Raw genomic sequence first — 16396 nt, 5'->3', positions numbered from 1 at the left:
TTTCAGAATAAAGATAGCTGACTGCAGAAGCCAGAAGGTACTACTCAGGTGGGAGCAGGCTGAGGTATCTGCATTTATTCTAAAAACTAGCAAAATGAGAACTACAAGTCTAACATAGCACTGAAGTAGTAGAAAATGGCCTCTTATAGCCTTCTGTTTACAGTCACACTGTTAATAATCTGAACAACTATTTTTTCACCCATGTTAGACATTTTCTAATTCACCACAAGAGTTGGTTAATGGCTCCCTCTAACCCTGGGGTCACACATCCCAGCTCGGGATCATGCTTTCAGCAGAGGTTTCCCTCACAAGAGGCAGATCCCTCAGCATTTGCTGTGACCATTTGATGCTTTTAGAACAAACAGAGGCGTTGTTTAGGCAGAGGTGCTGTGGTTGTCCTGCTCTAATGGCGCTGTTATCTGGCACCGTGCCTGGCATCTTTTGATGCCTCCTTATCTTGTAAAAGCAGAGCAGCCACACACGTGGTACAGTTTTTCCAATGAACAAGTCACAAGACTTTCAGAGGTACAACTGGTGAAAGGCTGCTGAAATGCTCTTAGAATTATAATGACAACTTATCAATGCTTGGAACAAAATCATCCTTTTACTGATTAATTTGCAGGCTCCAGGAAAAGTGTTTGCCTGTGAAATCTCTTCTGCCTTTTTAATGTCATTTCTTCTTTATGTTCTACTGATGATCTGTACAAGACGAATGTTAATAACAGCAGAGTGCAAACTCTTCTCAATTTAGCTTGTTATCAGATAGCTTTCTTGAGAGACTAACAGATAAGAGCAAAACATGACTTTTCTCACCAAATAACAACTGCTTTGACATGCACAGTTTGAGAGATAAGCTGCCTGTGAATGCCAACATCTGCAGACCTGTGATCTTTCTACTACAACTCTGCTGCCCACTGGATAACCAACTCTAAAATGTGGGCATCAGCCCCCTGTGACCATGCAGTAATGGAAGTTCTTTAGGTATCTTCAGCTGAGTAGAGATTCCTTCATGTGGTAATAAAAGAGAGCTCCAGATAAAACTGCACCCGGTTTTATCTTCAAGGAATAGGGAGAATCTATATTTCAACCAGTAGCCATCAATTAGAGATCCCTTACTCAGTGCACTCAACCTCAGGAAAAAATTAAGATCTCACCCATGCTGCTTGTTAGCAGATACTCAGCTGATGGATTACTACCTCTAAAAATTATATTCCAGCAAAAAGACATGATGAGCAGAGGACACTCAGGTAAGTTTACACAAGGAAAAGAGTTTTTCTGACAAGCCTGAGTCACACTGTCAGAGGACAAACAACTCCACATCTTTTCCAAATAAGCTGCAACACAGCTTGTATCAAGCAGAGGAATGACACAGAGGGTGCCACTGTCACCACGTCTGGCTGTGAGTCCTTCAGAAGTCACAGTGACACCCTCCCTGGCTTTGAACACTGGATGTTGAAAGCCAGAGCAATCTTCACACTTCAGGGTGCTGGACAGCAGGTGGTTCTCACATGTATTTAACCCAAGAGGTACAACAACAGGGTTTATATATGGTGATTAAAAGGTTCTCTATGGGAAACCAAAATATGCCCAGAAACCACCCCTCTCTGTTCAAAACCCAGGACAGGGGGTCAGGCCAGTGCCCAGGCTTGTTCCGTTTGCAAACATATCATGGACAGAAGAAAAGGACACAGTGATATGTTTCTGAGAAGTCAGATTAGAGGCTAGGAGCACTGAGCCAATGTTTGCCCTGGCTGGAAGAGGAAGTGTGCCTTAAAGACAAGCTGCCAAGTTTTATCTGTGGCACTTGTGTCCTGCTAGGGGAAGTCCCTCAGGCCCGTGCTATATGACAACACTATGGTGACCATGAGGTTATCAGAATTTTCTTGTTTTCAGGAGTGCTTTTCTCTTCAGGTCTGGCTACAAGGCAGCATGAGGGCTGGCAAGAGATCACAGCATCTAGAGGAACACTTACCTCTTTGAGGAAAGAAATCCAGTACACATTTGCCAGCCTTTTGAAGATACATTTCTAGATGGAGACAGAAAGCACTTTGCACTATCTCCCCAGGACAGGGATGAGCATTTCTCAGCATTGAAACCTTTGTATTACTCTAGTTACCACTTTCCACCTTTTACTGTATCTGAATCTGAAATCATCTATCATCTTCACTTGTCCTTCCAGTAACAAATGTTGAACCTTATATTTTGGTTTCTTTGCAGAATACTCTGCCTACTGACCATTATTTATCAATGGTAAATTGTCTACAGAAGCCCAATATGTGATTATGAAAGATTAAGCAGGGTGGGCACAGCTCGCAGAATCCCAAATGCCAGTGCTGATGATGCACCCAGTCATGGATTTATCATTGAGGAGGGCACACCAGTAACTCAGCTGGTCCTACTCTACTTCAAAATTCCCTGGTAATTAACAAATCCTGGAAATATATTGGAAGTTTTGGAAAATAATTAAAAAAACACTCTCTAAAAACCTTTCTTGATGATACCATTCCCTAAATGTAAAAGTTTCTTAAAAAAGAATTCTAGATTTCCCCTAAGCTTAAATAAAGATCTTCTGAAAAATCCAGACTATGTCCCTCAAACTTGAATAACATTCTCAAAAAAAAAATAAAAAAATCTCCACTCATACAAAAAAAAGCAAACAAGCAAACAGCTCTCCCATCTCTAGGATGAAGGACAGGAGTTTCTTCCTAACTTGTTTGATCGTTATCTTTCCTGACAGTCACATAGCATGGGAAGCACAATTAGTGCTGCTTTGTGCTGAGTTCTGCAGCAGGTGAGTGTTGACCCACTGCTCACCTTCCACTGGTTTCTTTGACATTTTGGCCAAGTAGATTTTATGGAGTTGTCTGCAGCTTTTTTGTTTATTTTGTTTTTTTGGGGTTTTTTTTTGCCTCCCTCCTCCTTAATCTTCCTTACATAGCCTTTGAAAAGGCTATGATAGAATGATGTCACACTGGTAACAGCTACTCTGTAGTTGTTAGATGTAGTGAGCTCTTTCATCTCAAAGCTGTTTCCAAGAACTGAGGTACATATTGATTAAGAACATAAATTGTACACTCTCATTTGAACACTGACTGTGCAGTCGAGAAGACAAAGGAAGTACTTTATCTTTATATACTGAAGATTGATTTTGTTCACTTGCACTGCAAATTACTTTACTCTAAAGGACGTTTTGCCAGTACCAGTAGGATATGTAGGCTTTTAGTCCCATTAGATCAGGCACTGGCTTCTTTCTAAAGAGAGAGTGATGCAAGAGTCCAGAATGAAAGGACTCAGGTGTGTAGTACCAGAAGCAGCTCCACATGTTGGACAGATGCTCACTAGAGTCTAAGCTTTTTTCTCTTTTTAGCAATAATTGACCTCAATTAACTCCAAGAGTTTTCCAACTTGGTAAAACCCAGAAAGAGTGAGGTGGCTTTACTAATACAGTAAAGCAAATATTATATTAGGATATGAAATACAGTGAGCACCATGCACATAATCTGAAAATAACAGCTCAATGCTGACTTCTAATGAGATTTTGCAATTCTGCCAGAAGAGGCTTCCCCAACAAGGGAGTAAAAATCTGAGCTGTTTATCATTTACTACTGCATACTACGACTGTTAGAGACAGCTTCTTCAAAATCTAATATTGCCATATCTATTTTGACAGCCGTAATCTTGGGTAAACAACACTGAACATAATGTGATTAGCAGTTATAATTTCTGTTTGATGTGAATGTAATAACCCTAATTCAAATCTAAACCAGAAAATGAGGAACTGTGAAATTTTCACCCTGACAGCCCTGGAAATAAAGTTAAAGAGACAACGCATCTCCATGCTGGTAGCTGTCTAGGGCTCTTGAGAATGGATCACTTGAACCCCAAGAAACACCACTTCCAATAAAACAAATATAAGCATCTAATATAAATTTAACTGCAAATTACAAAGGGTGCATGTGTTAAGAGAATAATGAAATTTTTTTACACTGCATTAGTTAACACAGTAAGAACTGACTCCTGAGTAACAAATGTGTTGTTATTATTGCCAAGCACCACTTGGAAATCAGAAACAACAAGCAACTGGTATGTTATTGACAGTGTGGTCTAAACAAAGAGATTTTCTTATTCTTTCTTTTATTTCAATTTCTATTTTTCTTGTGTTGCTTTAAACAACCTACCTAAGTAATACAGCTTCTTCATCATGTTTAGGAAACCATTCTAATTTAATAGGGACTAATTACAAATTTACCTGCAGGCTAAATTTTTTGCAAAGTTGTTTACTGCTAGTTATTTCAGAATATCTCCCCTCTTTGACAGTCAAGCCTTTCAGATGCAGTTATGGGCAGATAATGTTATATTACCTACTTGTATAAAGACTTTTTTTCACAGAACCAACCTTCCCACATTTCAGACATTCCTTACAGTCCCTCAAAACTTCTTACCCTTCCTGCAATTACACAAATTTGCCAGAACAGGTTCTTTGTGAGTCAGAGACCAGAGCCCAGTCTTGGTGCAGTAGTACATAAACCAGTCCTGTCTGAACTCCTCTTAATCACAGAAAGCAGCACACATCTGAGGAAGACAAAAACCTTTTCAGAGATTTTTTTTGTTAGTATTCTCTTTTCAAAGAGAGCAAACTTTTTCGATTCCCTAGTTTTTAGCACAATCTGAAATTAAAGAGTAAATTTTACTCTCTGAAAGATGCAGTTGCTATTGGAGAGTGAGATAAAATAAGCCCCAAAACTTCAGGATGTGAAGGGAAAAGAAGATAAAAGGTACATATGAAGGTTTTCCAGTGGTCTTATATGATTTATTTTGCACGTAATAGAAGATTGCAGATAGAAGTTCAGCCCTCAACTTCAGAGGTCCTGTGAGAACATCAGTAAAAGATAACTCCTCCATGTTCTGAATATGCACTGTGGGAAAGTGACAGTAATGGCTATGACAAATTGTTATCTAAGGAGACTGTCAAAAACCCTGACTCAGGACCAAAGCCCTACACAACCCTGCAAGGTACTCTGCACACATAGGATAAATTAATCTTTATTTAATAAAGTCAAACAGACAGCTCCACTAACACCTCATTCCTATGTGTCAGTCATTGACTTTTGCAGCAAGCCACAAGCATAGTTAATTAAAGGAAAAAGAGCAGCATAAACATTTAGGAAGAATTCCATAGAGCAGCTCAGGTAGCAGATGTGATGTTCTAGCACCTGCCACTGTCCCAGAGCACACATCAGATATCTCTTGCTAACAGTGGTGTGCATGTACCTACAGCTTCTGCATTGTACATTGTGTCCAGATCCTTCTCCTGCTTGTAGGGGCTCTCTGTGCTGTGTTTTGTGTGTCCCATTCCTTGTGACTCAGGAAATTCCTTGTGACTCTAGCCAGAAATGATTCTGCATCTCAGTATTTCAGTTTTCTTTTGCATTTCTATTAAAACCAAGTCATGTCTATAGGGCACTAAGGCACTCGTTCATGAACTTCTTAAGGAACAATCCTCTGTTTGAATAATTGCAAATGAAAAGTTAAATCCTGAAATTCAATTGCAATCTGAGTTTTCACTGCAGGCCACAATGTCCTAATAATCTAAACATTAGAAAAATGGAAAATCTACATAGCAATATAATCTCCATGGAGAAAGAAAACTCCAGATTCAGCACAAGTGCTTTTCTCTTAATATTGAGCATATCTTATTGGAATTTGTAATCCCCCATGGTAACCTTATGTTAACTATTTTGACAGAATGAATAGTGTTTTCAAGCCATATAATTTTGATATCAAAATAAAACTATTCAACATCTGCAACAAATGGAAAAGCCACCATTTGATCCCATAGTGAAGAATGGTGCACTCTTAGCTGCTGTATGGTAAACAATTAGATGTTAATAGGGACAAATGTAGATTTGACCCTCACATGTCTGCCTTTAATCACAGGCAATGTGAAAATGTTTCAGGCTGAACAGCTGATGGACAGAAGATTACAGAATGCTTTCATTAACTCACAACAATATCCCCAAACTACATGTTTTCCAAAAGTGAGGTAAGGAAATGAATAGATATTAAATAAGGGAACTGAAAGCTATTGTTTTGTAGTAGGACCAGGAAAAGTGTTTTGGATGGAGAAACTGCAAGAAATTTAAAAACTCAGTGTTGCTGTAGAAAATAGCCAAAAAGAAATGCACAGTAACAGCACCACACATCACAGCAATTTATGGTATTTTTTTTGGTTGTTTTTTTTTTTTAACACCCAAGCAGATAATTCAGGTGGAAATAGAGAGTTCTGGGAGGAGAGATTAACATGTAGAGATTTCCTGGGTTGATAAGTTCTGTTTTTAACTTTAAACTGTTGGAGTCTAAGATCTTTTTTTTCTGTTGGGTCTGGAGTCCAATTCTTTCATATAAGGACTCCAAAATCGGTGTAGATAGTTTTAAGTTTGTTTGTTTGCTTGAATTTGTAATCCCCAAATCAGTCTAGCAGAAAGGGGCAGAGAGTACTCTAAACTGATGAAGGGAAGGTGTAAAGGACTTGTGATGCAAGAGACCTTAAATGCTTATGCTTTTGATACTTCACTAATTTTTTGTTGCCGTGTTAATAGCTGGAACTTCAGGTTTGCAGTTTAGTACAAGGTAAGGATAATAAAAACCCCAGGTCCTAAGGCTCACACAAACAAAATTCCTCTAAGTCTTGGAACATTTAGAACCAAGGCACACAGGAATGAGGGCTTTAAATGATCTTTCAATCACTACTTTTCATATCTAAACAGCAATATTAGAAGTTTCGGGTCTGAGGCGAAGACTGTACTGTCCTCGCGAAAGGATGGCTTAAGGAAGCCAGGCTGGAGAGAGGCCCAGAATATGTATTTTCCACCAAAAGTAGCAATCAAATTATTTTTTTATTGTGGAAAACAATGTCAGAACCGGACTTTCTTCGTTGGAGGGAATGGGGTAGTAACCCTGCACAGGACAGGACACTGGGTAAGGAGCATCTTCCTCTTTACCACTCATGAATGAATGCCTGTGGTACAAAGACCTCTTTTTTTTTGTGGTGGCTACTTCATCTATTTGAAATAATACCAACTTTGAAACAGCCAAAAAAAGCAGTTTCTGGGGTACCCACCCTCTGCTCAGCACTAAGAGTATGGTCCTCTTCTCCAGGCAGACTCAGTGTTGTGCACCTCCTGAATACAGGCAATTGCAGCTGACCTGCTGTCAAGGGATACCAAGCACTTCATTTGCAAATTAGCTATCCACATAAATGTCTCTCTGCTTTTATATTTCAGGAAAGAAAAAAAAAATAGTTGTATTGGAAAATTATTAAACTAATGTTATCATTATTTCTGCTCAAGAAATAACTTGCATCATTTCAGGTTTCTTGGCTGTGATAATTTTTTCATGTTCATGTTGCCATGTTTAAATTTTTTATACATCTTTGCAACAGGGGAACTATAACCCAGTCATGTAAAAAACCCAAACAGAACTGAAAACCTGTACATCTGTTTTACGTCCTATGGTTTAAATATTCATATACCAGCAAAAAGCTAAATGACCAAAATAAATCACCATAATTGCAAAATTGCTATTCTCCACTCAGACTTTAGGTACAGAAGTATTTGTAGCAGAAATACCAAGGCTTGTCTGAATGTACCAGCCCATGTGAGGGCACCAGAAGAAAACGAAGGGTTAAAACAATAGCACTCTATAACCAAGTACACAGACACACAGAGAGCAGTCAGCCTTGTAAACACAGTGGAATGTGCTGCTGTCGGGATACAGCTCTTCTCATCTAGGTATAAACAAGATGATACAACAAGGCTGTATCACATGTGCCATTCTCACCCCTCTCACACAATCAGAAATCGTTACAGCCAGAAAGACAACCAAAAGGAGGAAATAAAGGCAATGGGAAGCAACAGTGCCTAAGATTAATGGAAGCCAAGATAAGCAAGGTTCAGAAGCAAAAGCTCATCCCATAGTCGAGTTCTCCAAGGCTCATCAAGTCTATCCAGAAATGAGTATTCATTCCCAAGAGATCTGTTGAGGAAACTGAAATCCTAGTTTTTGATGTTGTTCAGATACGATTGTGGGAAGCTTGTGAACATCTGGGTATGAGTAAGTGCAGCTCATGACACAGTGAGTGAGAGTGGTGACAGTTGTTATTTAAGGTATCTCTTTCTGTACTGTCTTACACAGACTTCTCTTCCATTAATTTACTGCAGGATTTCAGGTACTAGAGGATTTCTCTATTTGAAAGGAAATAAGTGACTAGCTTCCTTTAAAAAGAACCCCAAAACAACATCTATTTGTCTGATGCCAGCAGCACACAGTGAGGAGCTTCTGCTGCTGGAGACATTTGTGCTAATTATTTTCCCCCCTTCTTATCTTCAGTGGAAGTGAAAAAGAAGTGGAATTGATCTCTTAAGTGCTGTGCCCAAAGAACAACTGTTAAGGAGAAACTACTTTAATTAAAAGAAGATGAGCAGCAGCACTTCAGGACAAAACTGCACAGCCATCAAACAGAGCAGTGGCTTCGGGACTGCAGAGTTCACAGTAATTAAGAACATAGATGAGCAGCTCTGGTGGGAAGAGCCTGAGCAAGGCTTAAGTCACATTGTCACTCACAAAATGATGTTAGTGACACCCAAAGAGTTTAGTTTGGACAAATAAAGATGATCAGCACTTAAGAGAAAGGATTGGGAATACTAGCTTGGCAGACAGTATATGAATAAGTTTACCCATGGATAAGATGCAGAAGGAAGAGAGAAAGTGACCAAGGAATTAAACTCTCCAAGACTTAGAGGAGAGCGGGAGGGAGCACAATTAAGAGCATTCAGAGGATGAGTTGTAAAGCTGAGAAAGGCCAAACCAGAAAGACAGACATCCAGATCTCAGGGGAGTGTGCATCTGCCAGGCTGAGAGATTTTCAATGTGTTTGCCAGTTGCATGAAGGGGGTAGATGCAGGATCAGAGATGTGTTCATAAAGATCGTCCCAAGGGCTGAGCAGGAGTAGCTGCTGAAACTTCAGCAACATCTGGCAGCTGCCAAGCAGGCAAGGGGGTTTGTTATTGCCCAGCCAACATTTGCACAACATACCTCCAGAAAAGGTCAACATTTGAAGCTGTTATCGAGTAGCTTTCTGTAGAAGTTATTCCAGGCATACAGATGCCTGAAGGCATCGTCCATCAGGGGATTGAAATGGGAGGGAGGCATCCAAAATGAGATAGCTCGTTTAAAGAGGAACATCACTTGACAGCTCAAGTCTGTGCATATTTGCCACAGTTCTCTTTTCTGTTTAAATGCAAAATCTATCAGGTTGCTGCTATTTTTAAACACAATACACAGAACACCACACATTCATTGGAGAAATAGGTATAAATGTGGAAACCTCAATAAGAGCAGTACAGAAATTTTGGCATTAGTTTGTACCTCAACAGCATGTTTAAATTTTAAAACCTATGTCATATAAAGTAATGAAAAGGACAAACATATTTCAAATACTTATTCCCTTTGACATTTTCAATTGTGTTCCTTAAGGGCTTTTAAAAGTGTAGGACTTTTATATCTTGAGTATATTCCAAGTAGAGGTAAATATACAGAAATAAAATGGTTGTTAAATCATGGAAGGTTATGTTATTAAATCATCTCAGTGACAAGACCCAGAAACAAGACTTGGCCCTGCCATCACCCAGAATTAGAACTGATCACTTGCATCAGCAAAAAGATGTATGAAGGCCAAATGGGCACACTACAAATGCCACCCAAAAGAAACATGGAGCAGCACTTTATATACAGATCTGCAAGCATAATAGAAACATTCAGATCTAGTTATATGTTTCTCCATATGAAAATTCAAAGTCTTAGTCTTTATAAAAAACAAAGAAAATATTCTCTCTCTGGAAGCCCTGCTGAAAAACCCAAACATCTGCAGAATGCAAATGAGCACCACCTGCTGCAGCCTCAACAGGCTGAAAAAAATTCTGCATGTCTCTAGATAACATAAATAGAAATAGTTGTATGTTAAATTGCTAAAGTGAAAATCACTTTTGCGTACAGAAAAGCCAGGTTCAGGTCACCAGCTGTAAACAAGACCCCTACAGAAAGATTTGTTCAGTGGGGCTGTGGATAAATGCCATTACCTCAGAACTGCAGCAGCTCCCAAGGAAGATGTGTCATCCCATCAGGTGCTATTGCAACCTGAGGACAATTCTGCATAAACATCTTCCATTTGAGGGTTACACCTTCTGCCCTCTCCAGTGGATGGTGAGACCATCTGGGTAATTTTCTGTGCACCACACCTTTCATTTTAATGGAAATCAGAATGCCCGAGCATTTCAGCTGTGTTATTTTTACAAAATGCATTAGTGACATTTGCTGATTGGAGTAGTTCTTTTTTAGTGGCTAAAAGCTTTTGTTTAGAGTGCTCTAATATGTTCTGCTTCACTCTTTTTTCTTTGTTTGCTTTGTCAAATATGACCATCTTAGACTCTGGTGTTAAACACTCTGATGCATCACTAGGAAAATGGAGAGGAAGAGATCAGAGCAATTGAAGCTTTACTGCTTTAAGAACTCAGAATTACAGAGGTTAAGCCATCACACAAGATGCCCACAGAGCCCCAACAGTTTTTTTCCCTTTATTTCTCTTATTTCTCTAATTTCACACATCTTTTCTATTTCCTGATAAATGAGCAGTGAAAGAAGTGACATGTTTATTTCCTAGCTCTGATGCAAGCCAAGTATGAGGCAAGCAGGGGAGAAAATGTTGAACACAAGATCTGGGAGTTGATTTTGTCCAGAAATATTGATATAGAAAGACTGATTTATTTTATAAGTCTTAAAGTTCTTCCAAACAAAATATCTTGAAATAACCGACAGAAGGTCCCTGGCATTTCTCATTAGATTAAAGTGTCAGTGGCAAACTCCAGACACTGCTTTTAGAGTGTCTCAAACACACTTACCAATTACCATTCAGCTTGTGCAAAGAACAGGCAGAACACAGCCAGTATCAACACTGGGAAATACAGAAAAACCAAACTAGGATGGGTTATTTGCTCTCTGCTCCGACAAATTAACTATCTTTCATGTTCATAGACTGCAAATACACCATGCAGCAATAATGTTCCCTCATACATTGATAGACCTTTTTAAAAGTCAGTGGGGTGGGGGCTCTTTGGGGAGGAAAACCCCAAATGCAAGACAACAGCAATATTTTGTCTGACAACACAAATGAAGCCCTTTTTCACATTATCTTTCTTTCTTGAAGAGTTTTTCTTCTATCCTGAATATCTGGGAATGGTTGTTCATTAATGGGCTTTAGCACTGTTTGGTTTAGGTTCACACACATCCAACACAAGCACCCCAAGGTGCAGCTCCTAAGGAGAAGCCACCCATTCTATTTTCACTGTGCTGTCAGAGCATGTTTCCCTGGCAGACCCTGCTGATCAGGAGGAGAGATAAAGCCTTGGACTTTGCAGTGTTTTGGCAGCAGATGAACCACTCTCCCACCCCTCTCTAACCTCTTAAATAACCCTTCCAGGCCATGGTCCCCCTGCCCCAGGCTTTCTTTCCTTCACAACTCATGTTCCTTTTCCCCCAAGAGACTCCCCTCTTTTTCTCTGCCTCTGTCCAAAACCACCACTTTCCTCTCTTTCCCACTGCCATATCCTTACCATTCACAACTGTGTGTCTTCTCCCTCATCATCACAGGGGGATGCAGGAGTTTGGACCTGGCCTTGCAGATACCTTCTTGTCTAGAACACTTCCATGTGAGCAGGGTGTAAGGTGAATTTCATGTGACTGAAAATCTCTTGGGCTGCCATCTTTTGGCCTTTCTGTATCTGTATCAAATGCTGATATGGAAAATGTCTCTTGGCACCATGTATGGGCAAAAAGAATGGAAAACTCACAAGGAAGATGCACAAGTTAAAATGGGAGTGCTACAATATTTTTTTAATGAATGTGTAACTGCTCCCTGGTATTTCATGATGAAAATTCAGAGCAAAGTCCATCAGTATTCCCTTGTCATAACGAAATACCCATGCTGTAGCTGACAGGGATGTTTACCCCTCTACAGCAGTAGAGAGAAGCCTTTGCAGCTGCTGCAATTACTTTCTTCAGATCAGAAGCTTGCCACAGTGACTCCAGTTAAGTAAACCTATGGCAGGTGCCAGGCTGCTGGCTCTGCAGAGCGCTGCCCTGTATCTGGCAACAAAATCTGAACTCAAGAAGCTGTAGCAGGACAAGATTTCTTGTGCTGTCTTGAGCACACATCCTTCCTCCTACACCCAAGGGAAATAAAAGGAGCTCAGCTGCATCTCTCCATTGTCTTACAGAAATGAAGGTCTGTGGTAGAAGTGAAGATTGAGGTTTGGGGGCTGAGGACTCACAGTCCTCCTCCCAGCCTGGGGAGACAAATGCCAGCTCAGCCACAGTTCATGTTTGCACCAAATGTAGTTCAAAGGAGACATTTGTATGAGGAGAAGGAGATGTGGTTATATCTTGGATAAACTTACCTTTATTTTTCTCTCTTTTCTTATTTTTTAAATGTAATTAAGCCTTTCTTTGGTGAGACCAGACAGAGAAGCTGGAGAAGAAAACAAGAGCTGCAGGAGAGGAAGCCAATCTTTATATATATAAATGGATCATCAATGCCATCTCTGTTAACAATTTAAGTAATTGCAAGCTGGAGAGGCATTTTGCTTTTTATGTTTGTCTTTTCCATGAGGACAGAATGATGTGGATTACCCTCACTTGCTCAGTCCAAGTAATACAACTACTTTTGTTGCTGACTTGCCAGAGCCAATCACCTGAAGTGTACTTGTAACTGATCCTCCATCAGCCACTCTTCCTTCACCTTCACTGTAAATCAAATGGCAGGGAAATGCACATTGTTTTTTGAATCTCCTATGACTGGTTTCATACCATACTGGTATGCCATTAGCTGAATATCATATAGTAGAAGAGCAGGCCTTTTTTTTTTATAATGTTAATTTTATTTTTTTTTAAGTATCTACAGTTGCAATGGAGTGGGGCTGGAATCTGACATTTGTACAGAAACTGGAAGAAACTCCTGTTCAAATATTCTGTGACCAGCAGCCTCTGTTTTGAGGCCAGGAGCCCCCTTGGCTGGACTATAGCAGCAATAAAGCAGCGAGATGTTTGTATGCAAAGTCAGTGAGTAGGCAGAGGATCCATGCTATGGGCCAGACTGGGAGGGAGAGGGAGGGTAGCTGAGGGTCTTGAAGCTGTGGATGAATTCACTTAAGTCAGTGATTCAGAAGGGTGTAGCTGAGACCAAAAAGGTGAAGATGAGATTAGCAGTTGTTTTGGCCACGTGGAGATTGGTGGATGGTGACCTGGGGAAAATGATTGTCAAACTGGATAACAGTAGGAGTAGGAAGCTAAGTGCTGTCCACCTCTTTCCATATATACCCACTTCACTTTTAATCCCTCTTTGTTTGTTGTATGTTGTGTTAAAGCTCAAGGCTAAAATAAACACTCAAAATTTGAATTTTCCAAATGCTTTGTGGGCTGGTGTGGCAGTGCATATCATCCAAAGATGTGGTGTCACCTGAGGATGCAAAGTCAAAGCAGGTCCTGCAGCACCAATGTTCCTTGTCAACTTAGTCATTAAATCAATCCTGCTGCAACTGTTTTAAATGAACAAAATTGTGGGTACAATTCTGTGGGTACTCTCTGTTCAAGTACAGTGCAGGCTCACAGACAGTGTATGGGGACATAAAGACTCACGAAATTCACTCCAATGGCTGCATACATGTGTGACCTATTTAGCACCCAGAAATCTGTTTAATGCCAAGAACTACATTAGATAGTTCAAACCACAGCTCACAGTGAGTCACGTAATGAGGTTCTTCAGATTATTGTTGTCATTAGCCCATTCCCTTCCCCCTTCTCACTTAGTAAGTTCATTTAGGCAAGCACTAATTTTAAGAACATGCAAATGCTGATTGCTGATTTCTATGGATCTGGTAAGCAGCCAGGCTTCTGTGATGCTGGCTACTATAGGCAGTGGGAAGTTAAATATGCATGACCTCACATAACGCTGATCCATGGGCTTGCAGGCATTCCACACCTGTAAAAATCCCAGTTATTCTGCATTCAGAGTGTCTCTGGTGTTGTCATTGAATCACTTAGTGCTTCAGTGCTCAGTGCTCAGGTAAACTCAGAACACGTTCATTATCTTTCTCTGCTAAGGTCTAGAATAAAAGAAGTCATAATTTAACCATGGTAAATCCAATATTTTGCTCTTGACAAGCATGTACATGTTGCACGTGGGAAGGAGGAGCTGAATTCATACTGGCAACTTTGCAGTTATGTCAAAATCTGATGAGTTTGCTGCTATCAAGATGTGGGGAATAAAATGCAGTAGTTAATATAAATAATGTATTTAGCAGTAAGGAATTAATAATGCATTATTATGATCAGGGTAGCACTAGGAAATTGCCTGGGGTCATCATACACAATAAGGAGTGACAAAAGAAGTCAACTACAGCTCAAGGTTATAAATCAGTAGAATAAAATTTATAAAGTATAATAATAACTTAAGTAGAATAAAATTTATAAATCCAATAAAATCAGCTTCACCTGGTCTCAACTTAAAATATTTGTATAGTATGTAGGATTGACAATATCTGTATTAAAGAGGTTCTATTAGACTATTCATAAAGGGCCAAATGTTGACCCCATGGATACCAGAGGAACCTGGGCCATAATTAAAAAGGGAACTTCTAGGGTAAGAAAAAAATAATACCCCCAAAGAATAGCAAATGTATGGTTTTACAACAGAAATGACTGCACAGAGTGCTGACTTTTGACTTCAGACCTCAAGACTTGCTTTCAGCCAGTTTCTTTCCTCCACCTGGTTGCTGTATCATAGCAGTGGTATCAGGGGCTCTTCCTCATGGAGGGAAATGCCTCTGTGAGAGGCAGCAGAGTGGTAGTGGTTCCTCCCTGCACCCAGCCAAGTGACCTCACTGGGATCACTGGGCACCTGTGGTGTTCTCTAAGGCTGTGGCCGGTGCCCTGAGCATCAGAGTGATGTGGCCTGAAGAAACACTGTGGGCCTTTTAGTGAAACAGAAATGCCAACTGTAGTGCAAGTTATCTAAGAGTTACCACTGGATTTTTGTGGCCAATTTGTAGGGTTTTCTCTCCTGGTGGTGGCTCACAGCCAGTCCGTGACTAATCACTGATTAGTGATTCCAGCCCTGTAGCATTAATATCTTCCATATAGCAGGATTTTAAACAATAAATACCACAGTGCATGAGCCTGAACTTCAGATTGGAGGAGGGTGACAAGGAAAATGCTCTACTTCAATATTGTCATTATTGCTGCATTGCTGACATTTGGTACCCTCTTTGCAATTGCTGAGGGAACAGACTGTGTAAGCAGAGGTGTTCCCTTTCACAAAGGTTTGGCTTAGTTATTATTTGACAATTATTGTGTTTATAATTACAGAGCAGACATAACAAAACTTTTCTAGCTGTAAAAGCACTGCTTCCTTGTTTGTATGCCACAACATATTGCTGCTAAGCATTCAGCTTTGGGTTTGTAATGTTTTGGAAAACTAGTTCTAAATAAACAAAAACAAAGGGAGACTGGCAGCTTTAAGCTGATTGAGTGTCCTTCAGTGTTAAAACGTGTTTGATTTAAGAACAGAAAGATTCATTAATGCCTATTTATAATCTATTTTTAGGGTAATTCCATGCAATTACTATTCATATGACTCAAGCACCCAGGCTGAATTCTAGCCAGGCAATAAAAGGATAATTTTGTAATGCCAGAGAGTCTCTTGAGAAGATTTGGAGGAAAATGCAAATCAACTAGTAGTTGATCATTAGTATGATAAAGCTAACACACTAACTCGCTTTCTGGAGCTCTATAACTTAGGAAACATTCACAGTGGAATATAAGACATCACCCAGCACATGGATGCAGCACTGCTGGCTTTGTAACATCTGGGCTCTGTGCAGTTGCAGTGCAAGGAGTGGCTGGAAATGAGCTCACCACTCTCCATTCCCTTTTATACTCCCAGCAATGAAGTATGTGAGAAATACTGATGCAAAGTTTCCCAGGGAGACATCAGGCATAGGTGGATGGAGGGGTGCATATGCTGGCAAACACTCTTAGAAGTGAATTGAGGACATGTTTATAAAACCCCTCGCTCTAACACACTAAAGATCTTCCTTTCCTGTCCATGTGAACTTTCAGTGAGTCAAAGTCTTATTTTTTTTCTTATCCTAATTCTGCTCTTCCTGACACTCCCTTTCCCTCAATGCCTAAATTTTGTCTCCATCCTTTCTTTTCAGGACTCAGCCTGATGTAGTGTTGCAGTGTAGGGCAGCCTGGAAGGAAGGGCTGGGAAAGGCAGCTGTTCAC

This window comes from Poecile atricapillus, chromosome 3, assembly GCF_030490865.1.
Source record: "Poecile atricapillus isolate bPoeAtr1 chromosome 3, bPoeAtr1.hap1, whole genome shotgun sequence".
NCBI classification, from domain to species: domain Eukaryota; kingdom Metazoa; phylum Chordata; class Aves; order Passeriformes; family Paridae; genus Poecile; species Poecile atricapillus.
The sequence above is the reverse complement of the archived record's forward strand: the minus strand, read 5'-3'. Positions refer to the sequence as shown.